This window comes from Bombina bombina, chromosome 6 (assembly GCF_027579735.1).
Source record: "Bombina bombina isolate aBomBom1 chromosome 6, aBomBom1.pri, whole genome shotgun sequence".
Taxonomy (NCBI): Eukaryota; Metazoa; Chordata; class Amphibia; order Anura; family Bombinatoridae; genus Bombina; species Bombina bombina.
Window position 1 is genome coordinate 638,636,130 of NC_069504.1, and position 10,704 is coordinate 638,646,833.

Below are 10,704 nucleotides of genomic sequence, written 5' to 3' on the forward strand. Positions count from 1 at the left end.
AATGTCGAGACAAGTACTATAAATCTATTCGAAGATTGATAAGGACATGTAAGTTCCAAAATTATATATTAATTTTTTTTTTTTAATAGAAAATAATCATGGTATTTTTGAACTGCGTCATCATTGACGAATCAAGGACAATATTATTATTTTTTTAGTGTTACTTTAACGATATTAGTATATACAATTGCAACAAGTTACAAAAGTAAGCATGCAGAACTGAGTTAGTAGAGTAAAATATAACTATATTAGTATATTCAATTGAAACAAGTTAGAAAAGTAAGCATGCAGAACAGAGTTAGTAGAGTAAAATATAACTATATTACTATATACCATTGAAACATCTTAAAAAAGTAAGCATGCAGAACTGAGTTTGTAGAGTAAAATATAACTATATTACTATATACCATTGAAACATGTTAGAAAAGTAAGCATGCAGAACTGAGTTAGTAGAGTAAAATCTAATTGCCATTTTAACCAACTTTACAATGTACTCCTATTATCAAATTGTTTTCATTCTCTTTGTATCTTTATTTGAAAAGCAATAATTTAAGTTTAGATGCAGGCACTTTTTGTGGGAAAACATTATTGTGTTCTTCTTGATGATTGGTGGGTTAATTCATGCACCAATAAACCATTTTTTTTTCATTGTATTGAACTCAAAACATAGCTTAAATGCCTTTTTTTAAAATAAAGAAACTAAGGCCCAGATTTAGAGTTGGGCGGTAGCCGTCAAAACCAGCGTTAGAGGCTCCAAATGCTGGTTTTAGGCTACCGCCGGTATTTGGAGTCATTCAGGAAAGGGTCTTATGCTCACTTTCCAGCCGCGACTTTTCCATACCACAGATCCCCTTACGTCATTTGCGTATCCTATCTTTTCAATGGGATCTTTCTAACGCCTGTATTTAGAGTTGTGGCTGAAGTGAGCGTTAGAAATCTAACGACAAAACTCCAGCTGCAGAAAAAAGTCAGTAGTTAAGAGCTTTCTGGGCTAACGCCGGTTTATAAAGCTCTTAACTACTGTGCTCTAAAGTACACTAACATCCATAAACTACCTATGTACCCCTAAACCGAGGTCCCCCCACATCGCCGCCACTATATTTACATTTTTTAACCCCTAATCTTCCGCTCCGTACACTGCCGCCAACTACGTTATCCCTATGTACACCTAATCTGCTGCCCCTAACACCGCCGACCCCTATATTATATTTATTAACCCCTAATCTGCCGCCCCCGCTATCGCTGACCCCTGCATATTATTATTAACCCCTAATCTGCCGCTCCGTACACCACCGCCACCTACATTATAGCTATGTACCCCTAATCTGCTGCCCCTAACACCGCCGACCCCTATATTATATTTATTAACCCCTAATCCGCCTCACTCCCGCCTCAATAACCCTATAATAAATAGTATTAACCCCTAATCTGCCCTCCCTAACATCGCCGACACCTAACTTCAATTATTAACCCCTAATCTGCCGACCTAATCTCGCCGCTACTGTAATAAATGTATTAACCCATAAAGCTAAATCTAACCCTAACACCCCCTAAGTTAAATATAATTAAAATCTAACGAAATAAATTAACTCTTATTAAATAAATTATTCCTATTTAAAGCTAAATACTTACCTGTAAAATAAACCCTAATATAGATACAATATAAATTATAATTATATTATAGCTATTTTAGGATTTATATTTATTTTACAGGTAACTTTGTATTTATTTTAACTAGGTACAATAGCTATTAAATAGTTAAGAACTATTTAATAGCTAAAATAGTTAAAATAATTACAAATTTACCTGTAAAATAAATCCTAACCTAAGTTACAATTAAACCTAACACTACACTATCAATAAATAAATTAAATAAAATACCTACAATTACCTACAATTAAACCTAACACTACACTATCAATACATTAATTAAATACAATACCTACAAATAACTACAATTAAATAAATTAACTAAAGTACAAAAAATAAAAAAGAACTAAGTTACAAAAAATAAAAAAATATTTACAAACATTAGAAAAATATTACAACAATTTTAAACTAATTACACCTACTCTAAGCCCCCTAATAAAATAACAAAGCCCCCCCAAAATAAAAAAATGCCCTACCCTATTCTAAATTAAAAACGTTCAAAGCTCTTTTACCTTACCAGCCCTGAACAGGGCCCTTTGCGGGGCATGCCCCAAGAAATTCAGCTCTTTTGCCTGTAAAAAAACACATACAATACCCCCCCCAACATTACAACCCACCACCCACATACCCCTAATCTAACCCAAACTCCCCTTAAATAAACCTAACACTAAGCCCCTGAAGATCTTCCTACCTTATCTTCACCTCACCGGGTATCACCGATCGGTCCTGGCTCCAAAATCTTCATCCAACCCAAGCGGGGGTTGGCGATCCATCATTCGGTGGCTGAAGAGGTCCAGAAGAGGCTCCAAAGTCTTCATCCTATCCGGGAAGAAGAGGCGATCCAGACCGGCAACCATCTTGATCCAAGCGGCATCTTCTATCTTCATCCGATGAGGAACGGCTCCATCGTGAAGACCTACAGCGCGGATCAATCTTCTTCCAACGACGGCCAACTAAAGAATGACGGTTCCTTTAAGGGACATCATCCAAGATGGCGTCCCTCGAATTCCGATTGGCTGATAGGATTCTATCAGCCAATCGGAATTAAGGTAGGAAAATTCTGATTGTCTGATGGAATCAGCCAATCAGAATCAAGTTCAATCCGATTGGCTGATCCGATCAGCCAATCAGATTGAGCTCGCATTCTATTGGCTGTTCAGGCGATGTTAGGGAGGGCAGATTAGGGGTTAATACTATTTATTATAGGGTTATTGAGGCGGGAGTGAGGCGGTTTAGGGGTTAATAACTTTATTATAATAGCGGTGCGGTGCGGTCCGCTCGGCAGATTAGGGGTTAATAAGTGTAGGCAGGTGGAGGTGACGTTGTGGGGGGCAGATTAGGGGTTAATAAATATAATATAGGAGTCAGCGGTGTTAGGGGCAGCAGATTAGGGGTACATAGGGATAATGTAAGTAGCGGCGGTTTACGGAGCGGCAGATTAGGGGTTAAAAAAATATGCAGGGGTCAGCGATAGCGGGGGCGGCAGAATAGGGGTTAATAAGTGTAAGGTTAGGGGTGTTTAGACTCGGGGTACATGTTAGAGTGTTAGGTGCAGACGTAGGAAGTGTTTCCCCATAGCAAACAATGGGGCTGCGTTAGGAGCTGAACGCTGCTTTTTTGCAGGTGTTAGGTTTTTTTTCAGCTCAAACAGCCCCATTGTTTTCTATGGGGGAACCGTGCACGAGCACGTTTTTGAAGCTGGCCGCGTCCGTAAGCACCGCTGGTATCGAGAGTTGAAGTTGCGGTAAATATGCTATACGCTCCTTTTTTGGAGCCTAACGCAGCCATTCTGTGAACTCTAAATACCAGCGGTATTTAAAAGGTGCGGCCAGAAAAAAGCCAGCGTAGCTAACGCACCCCTTTGGCCGCAGAACTCTAAATCTAGGCGAATGAGAATGAAGAAAAAGTAAAAATTTAAATGAATTATAAATTTGTTTAAAATGGCATGTTCTATTTGAATCCCAACAGGAAAAAAAAAAAGTTCACTGTCCATTTATTGTAATTGTAGATTTAAGCATAATTTCTATGTTTTGAAAAAAAAAATGATTCTAATTAATTTTAATTTTTAAATTGAAATCTTTTTTTTAATAATATGTTTATAGATATGAGAAGTAGGAAAAGTAAGTGTGAACAGCCACCACGCTACCTCCGGTCAATGTTGGTGCAAACACCCAGAAGTGAAGCTTTATCTCCACCTATGCCACTAACACTATTGGATATTGAATTATCTCCAAATCCATATCAAGTTTTTAATAAAAACACACAGACAGGTAATGAGTTATTATTTAACTTATAAATAATATATTTTAGGTTTTGGCTTAAATAGTTTTCTATCTTTATCTTTGTAATTACATTCATAGATATTACCATGGAAGACATAAATAATAGGTATGAAATCGAAGATTTTCAAAATCCTGATAGTGTGCCAATATTTGAAGCCTTGAGTTCAGATGATAGTCAACCAAGTATAGAAGTTTTAAGAGCAATAATGGTTGATAAAGGTATGTTTCATACTCATTAATCTTAAATCTAAGAAAATCTAAATTTTAACTAATACATAATGCATTTTTCTAGGAGTTGGCTCTGATGAAAGCTTTAAAGGAGTGGACATAGGTGTAGAAGCCAATATAGTAGATAGAATAGATAACACCACATCAAGAGGTAATATTTGTGAATAAATAAACCATATGATACATTGCATATGTATATGTAAGTTGAATAAATATTTTTTTGGCTTTTGTTATTCTACAGATGTATCTTCAACATCAACTTCTGAAACTGAAGACAAAAGTACTCAGAGTTGTCTTGAAGATCATGTTAAACTCAAAATTGCTAAAATTAGGGCAACTTTGGGAATGTTATTGGAGCAAGTAGATTTTTTATACCGAAAATATGTTATTTGATTTAATACTTTTTTTTTTTTTTTTGCCATGATGATTGTCAGAAGAATGACAATGAAAAAATGACAAATACTGTTTTTGTGAAGAATCAATATTAGTCCTAATTTTGAATTTATGTAAATAAAACATTTTTTGTGCATAGAAAAATTTGTCTTTATTAAACAATAACATTGTAAACTTAAAAAAAAAATATATATATATATATATATAGCTATGCAAACAATTACATAAAATACAACTTTAGGGATTACAGTGTTATAAGTAATAAATGAAATGTTCACTGTAGACGTGGCCTTTTGGGGTCTGTTGTACCCTCCCTTTCACTAACAATAGACAAGAGAGATTGTAATGTCCTTTCAGTGATGGATAATGCTCTATTAATTTGCTGTTTTTTTCATCATCCATCTGCCTCTGCCACTGAAACATTTCTCTTTGCAGCTGTAATTTCTGCCTTTCAATTTCATTTCTTTCCATTTCTAGTTCAATATTTTTTTTCAGAAATAGCTGCCCAGCGTTCAATATTAGTGTTTATAATATTCTGTATATCCCTGTGGTCCTCTCTATATTGCCTCGCAAGGGTCAACATTTCCCTTAATCCAACATCGGCCAATAGTCCTTCTGCCGGTGTATTTTCAATATTAGAGCACCTGTTTCCTGTGTTATTGGTGGTGCCTGTGTTTCAACTGGTTCCTCCAGGTTTTCAGGTGTATGGATTTCATCTGGTTGTGCATCTCCAAATTCTTCTAGAATATCTGGAGTCTCACTTCCATCATGTCCTCCTGGTGTTTCTTCTTGAATTGGATTTTCCACTATTGGCATGAGATTGATAGTGATCTCCCTTGATGAGTTTTCTTCTTCTAGATCAAGACATAAAAAATTGTTAGTAAATAAAAATAAAATTTTCTAAACACGGTTTCAGAAATAGAATAGAAGGAGAGAGCAGATACAACAGTCATACACAAATTTAAATTATATTATATATATACATATGTGATACATACCATCAAATAATGGAGATGAATGTCCAGTCAATCTCTGGAAAAGACGTCCCAAATCACCTATACAAAAAAAAAAAATAGGTTTTGAGTAAATGTTACCATATATTCAAACGCTATTACATTCAAGGAAAAATCGATTAGTACAATTATTAATGAAAATGTACTTTGCAATTAACGGGACAATGAACCAAAAATAATATTTTTGTGATTAAGATATATAGCATGCAATTTCAATCAACTTTCTAATTTAATACTATTATCAATTATCAAAATGAAAATAATGTTAAAATGTAAGTACATTAGAAAGTTGCTGGAGTGCTGGTCCTTACATCAGGAAGTGTGTCCGCAGATGAAGAACTGTGTGTAACAGTAGATGTGGAGCATATAAATTGTCCATGAGAAAAACTAGTAGAAGGTCTGGAACCAGCTGCACTGGTAGATGGTCTGTAAACAGCTGAAGAAGAAGTTGAACAAGTGGACACTACATTGGTACTCCTCCCAGGCTGTCCTTGTGTTGTTGGTGTTGCTTTAAAAAGAAACAAACAAAAAAAAAATTATTAATACAGTTTTCATTTTATTTCTAGTTTAAACTGAAAGCTAATACTGTTAATAATAATATCATTGCAGCAGTGAATGAAGGCACAATCATTAAAGGGACATGAAAAAAAAATTTCCTTTCATGATCTCATAAGAAAATGCTTTTTCAAAATTATTTAATTGTATTATGTTTTTGGCTTAATTGCATTGATATACTTTGATGAAAATCAAATCTATACAGGCTCAGTAAATGATCATTGGTTGATGCACATAGATGGGTCATGTGACTGCGTCAACTATGTGAATAGCTATGTCTGAAAAAGTATATCTTTAGAAAGCTGAGAACAATTATATATTATCAACTAATTTTGAAATATGTTCAAAATAATATTCTATACTCAAATACTGCTACATGGAAGTCAATAGATCATACATTTAAGAAGACATGTGATCAGGGGTCAGTCAGAATATGCAGAGAGAAAAGTTAAAGTGGGGGGGCGGAGCTAACTGCCGTGCTGAGTGGTAGCACATTTGGGAGCTCCGTGTTTTAAATTAATAAATAGACTCTGAAAGTGCTTATTTGGGGGAAAAAAGATAAAATATTTAACCTTATCGGTAGCTAATATACATCAAGACATCCGATTTACCCTTTGGACTTACAGGAGACTTTTGCTACCCTTTTGACCTACGAAGGTCCTACTACAGTATCTTACTTTGGCCCCCTTAGACCCAGCCTGTCGACAATGGGTAAGCCTGCTTGCCCACACCTCAGAATCTAAGCACCTGGGGCTCCGGAGGGTCGGGGATCCGCTCCGGAGCTGAAGACCTGGTTGTAAGGTGAAGTGTGGTGCTGCGCCGCTGTTGCGGTACACAAGACAGCTGTTACGCGATCAGAGGTGCTGACCGATCTGCGGCCATAAGAGGAACTAGTGCTGGCCCTGTCCGGTGGAGGCAGTGACTACGCCAGTAGTAGGAACACAAGGTGGAACAATCCCAGACGGCGAGTGCAAGGACCTGCTAGGTGAGAAGCAGCTGGAGAGCATAGAGTGCGGCTCAGGCTGATTTGGCGCGAATTGCGGCCATCTTGGATCGCTTCCAGCTCTGTAAGAAGGCCCACAGATTTAGAGTGTCCTGTGTGGAGCCCAACGGAGCAGGCAAGGTCCTTGTGTGATCCTTTGTTTATGGGGATTTGGCCCAGTCCAGGCTTCTAACGTGCCCAGAAAAAGTGTGGAGACGTCATCAGAGTCTGGGTGAGACCTTAGCCTTTAGGCTATCTTTCTATCTGTTGTTCCGGCTATATAATTAATAATTGTCCCCTGTTACCATCACAGTTACCAGCCAAAAAGTTATAGCCCCATGTTGGTTTAGATTTATTATTCAGGAAGAGGCTGGGCCCCCCTTTGCATTTATTGAGCCACTACAGAGCCTCAGGCACATGGATTTATTACCTACATTACAGCAAACCTAATTGAGTACTGCATCACTATGTGTCTCTATTTACCAAAACCTATGGAGGCAGCTGAGGGGTGCATTACAGTAACCCTGTTTGGATCTCTTACCCTCTCTCCTACCTAGGTTTTTACGTGAATACCTTATACCCACCCACACCGAATTGCTTTCAGCTCTGGGGTCACTGCTCTTTCTATACAGTAGGAGTGAGAGGGTCCTCCTGCTTTACATCAATAGCCAGCTGCAAATACACCATCTCTGACCTAACACAGAACAGGCACTAAGAGTGATTGAACTGTTTGTACTGCGTTGAGGGATTCATATTGCTAATTTACTGAGTGACATTTACCCATCTGGCAGTCTATCTCACTGTGTGTTATTACCACTGAGATCTCATCCCTTGAGTCATTTCCAAATAATCATCTGTCAACCTGGACACACAATTGCATTTTTGTTCCTATACTTTGCAGCAGCACCAGCCTATGCCTCATTGTGGTCTGAGCATAAAGTGAAGTCATTAAGTCTGTACATCCTCCCCACACCCCACTTGTGGATGCCGCTCACCACTTACCGGTGTGGCGGTTTTGTGATCATTGCTGGAACCAATTTTCAACTATAAATCACAGCCGGCTGCACATATAGAACTGTTTACTGACTGTGCCTTTTAGCTAGGCTAAGTGGTTTCTTAGACTGCATAACTCTAAGTCAAGGCTGCTGTGTCAGATCAGGGGTCCCTGAACTTCGCATTCAGGGTGTAGTGTTGTTGATCTAACCTGCATTTTTTTTTTTTTTACAGGTAGTATCTTAAGGTTCTCACACCGCACTAGCCTAGCACACCACTACATAACAACACTGAATTAGTTTAATCCTGATACACACCCCTCATTATTACTATTTCTGAGCAAACTGACCTAAACTTAAACTTGGATAATAGTGTCCGTGCTCCACATCAGCCCAGCACATATTTAGACTACGTTGCGGGTCAAATCAGACTTCATATACATTCCTCACTGTACACCCATGAGAACAAATCGTGTTAAGCTTACACTTAGGCAATAATACACTACAAAGCTATACCTCTAGAGACTCGCCTTGAATAGCATTGTATTGGTATTTACTGTAATTTCAATTTGTTTGCATGGCCTTTCTGGGACAATAGGCCCCTAGGTGTAATCTCTGTGTGCTCATCCCTCACCTTTCCGCTCCTGCCCAGCTAGTCTGGGTGGGTCACTTCCATTTCCCCTTTCCCTTCCTACGGGTTGTATCCCCAAGTTCCCTGAGGTGAGGGACTAAGCTTAACGTCCCTAGGTATCCCGAGGTACCCACTTTTCATTGGTCTTTTTTGTATTGTGTATTCCTACCATTAGTCTGTGATCCAGAAAGGTTAACCTCTGTTCTCCAATCCCTCACCTTCCCACTCCCGCCCAGCTCGTCCAGGTGGGTCACCTCCAACCCCCTTTCCCCTTCCTTCGGGTCGTATCCCCATCTCCCCTGAGGTGAGGGACCAGATTTGATGTATTGTATGCGAGTACTTATACCTATCATGTGATAGTCATAAATTATATAATAACCAGCCCCGCTCTGCAGCACTTAAAGTAATGCTTGACATTTCTATGTGACTCACTAACTTTCTTTTCAGCAGAATTGTATAGCCCTTTGCAAATATACCTCAAGTACCCATTTTTTGGGGGCCATTGCCAGACCTTGGCCCTTTCAACATGCCGCACTTAGGCAGGAAGCCTCTTAAATCAACTTCGAAGTCCAAGAAGACAGTCTACGATCACTTCTCTCAACAGCCTAAGAGCTCAGACATGGAACCCCAAGGAGAGTTGAGTGACCCTGACTCGCAGGATGAGGAGTCCCAATCTAGTGTTCAATCCGCGTTTGCCTCACAGCATTACATTACAGTGAAAACACTGAAGAAATTGTTAGCCTCACAGACTAAATTCATTACACAGGAAATTCAACGGAGTTCAGCAGAGCTCAAAAAAGAGATCTCGGTAATTGGGGAGAGAGTGGACATCCTTGAACGGAAGCAAGACGATATAGTGGTGGACAAATCTAACCTCTTAGCCTACTCAGAAAGCCTGGCTGACCAAATTTCTCAATTGGAACTCAAGCTGGCGGATGTAGACGACAGATCCAGGCGCAATAACATCAGATTCCGTGGAATCCCGGAGTCGGTTGCGCCAGCCGAGCTGCAGGACTTTTTGAGAGAACTGTTTCATTCTTTGATAGGCATCCCAGAAGGCTTAACCAATACCATGGAGCGGGCACACAGGGCGTTGCGCTCTAGAAACGTGGCTCAAGACAAACCGCGCAATGTAATTGTGTGCTTCCACAGTTTTCTGTACAAGGATAGTCTGATGCAAGCAGCCTTCAAGCCATCTCTCAGTGAGAAATTCAGGAACGTTCAGCTCCTCCCTGATCTTTCGGCTCATACCCTCCAACAGAGACGTCATTATCAATCTGTCACTATCACTCTATGGAAAAACAACATTAAGTACAGATGGGGATACCCAACTCGCCTTATCATCACCAAGGACAATCAAACCTTTGTGGCGGCAACTCTGGCCCAAGGTCTGGCTCTCCTTACCAATTGGGGTCTTAGGCCTGAGCCTCCCCCCCAATGGGACCCTCCTTATCCTAAGCTACGCACTTCCGTGCCTGAGTGGACTGTCAATGACCACAGAGCAAAAAAGGCGAAGCTGCCGCAATCCGCGGTTATCTCTTAAACCCATGGGCTTGCACTCTTCAACTTTTATATGGGTCTATTTCTGACCCCTAATTACAGTCATTCTGTGATATTATGTTCTCATGTTTACTAGGTTTATGTTTGCAATACCTGTTGTATTTGTTTTTGTCAAGTATGTTCTGCTGATTACTGTCACACTGTTTTAGACAAATTACATTTTACTCTTTCACTGTTAGTTTATATTTTAGTACGTATCTGTTGTAGAGCGGGGCTGCTGTTGCTGTTGATGTTGTTCTCAACTCTGAGTACCTTAGCTTAATTACCCCAACTGCTCCGCCCCCACATAGAAGTTCACTCCAGGACTCTCTGAGGTGGACTATTTCCACCACACTTTTGGGCACTCTTCTTTGTGCCCCTCTACCTCCCCCCTCCTCCTTCTAATACTTTCCCCTCTTCCCTCCCCCTTACTCACGAC

The 10,704-nt window shown here is 39.3% G+C and overlaps 1 long non-coding RNA gene across 1 annotated transcript; it reads right to left on the reverse strand.

Annotated features, from left to right (window-relative positions):
• Positions 1-5,019: 5,019 nt before the first annotated feature.
• LOC128662177 (uncharacterized) lies at positions 5,020-6,011 on the reverse strand. Its single transcript, XR_008402712.1, has 3 exons — positions 5,878-6,011; positions 5,552-5,608; positions 5,020-5,407 (listed from the first exon to the last, which is right to left on the reverse strand). It is a non-coding gene; the product is annotated as an uncharacterized LOC128662177 (long non-coding RNA).
• Between the last annotated feature and the right edge of the window lie 4,693 nt (positions 6,012-10,704).